Here is a 1,082-nt window from a genome sequence, read left to right as displayed (position 1 = left end):
TCAATGCCTCCAATATAACAGTTGTTTGACTATTTCACAAGTAAATGGAAACAAATCATTTTCTGTAATATTTCTATGCAATGATGATGAATGATGAATCTGAAGGGAAAGGTAATTCCATTTAAAGGTTAGAGCAGGTGACTGCATTATTCAACAGCTTATGGTACTTTTCAAGTTGCCTACCAACAGCAATTGCTATTTCGAAGCCTTCTCTTACTAGTTGAGAAGCTCCTATTGATTTAATATCATGCGGGCCGATGGCTCACGTATCAGATATTAAACTGATAAGAACATATACTACACTTGATCTTAGCCAAAAGGCCGAAGAAGGTATAAAACATGTCTGAGCGTGGGTTCAAATCGGGGAGCTCTAGTGTGAGAGACTAGAAAAAATAGCATGATTACCTCTCCGATGAAGTATTCATTAGCATTGTCAATCCCATATCTATTTGAGGTATCAAAAAATGTAACTCCCTTATTGAAGGCTTCCTTGAGGATTGCAATTCCGTCTTCTTCAGGGATTGGATCATTCAGAATTCCAGAAAGCCCCATGCATCCGAATCCTAATTTTGAAACCTAAGGATGAAAAAGAAAATTAATATAATTTAGAAAGTGGGACAGGTACCGACAAATTCAATAGGCCTGTTCAAGTTTTAGCCTGCTACACAAGGACAAAATGAATTAATTTGCACACTCTAGGATGTCTCCTTAGAATATCTGAATATTGTTTCCACTAGAAGTGACAAAATGGATGTATAGTTGATAAATGGTTTTAGTTAAATGAATAGTAGATCAAATTGATCCAATTCAATTAAAGCAATTTAATAAATGAATCTAAATGGATGCCATTTAAATGGATAGTGTAAAACCATGATCCATCCATTTATCAATTCACTCTCCCAAGTTCTAAATTTAAGATTCAAATGTTTTTTCTCAAATAATACAAATCCCAGAAGTTCTATGTTCAAATCACCTAAAAATCTTTTGGTACTAACAAATGCTTGTGCTTTTACTCTATTTCAATTCTTTGTAAAGCAGTTTCAAATTATTATTTTCAAGAAAATCTAGCTATTGTGGTCAGT

The 1,082-nt window shown here is 33.8% G+C and overlaps 1 pseudogene; it reads right to left on the bottom strand.

The window, feature by feature from the left end:
- Positions 1–223: 223 nt before the first annotated feature.
- Positions 224–334, bottom strand: LOC113764233 (annotated as a pseudogene).
- Positions 335–1,082: the final 748 nt, after the last annotated feature.

Source organism: Coffea eugenioides, chromosome 2 (assembly GCF_003713205.1).
Source record: "Coffea eugenioides isolate CCC68of chromosome 2, Ceug_1.0, whole genome shotgun sequence".
Classification (NCBI taxonomy): Eukaryota; Viridiplantae; Streptophyta; class Magnoliopsida; order Gentianales; family Rubiaceae; genus Coffea; species Coffea eugenioides.
The sequence above is the reverse complement of the archived record's forward strand: the minus strand, read 5'-3'. Positions and strand labels throughout refer to the sequence as shown.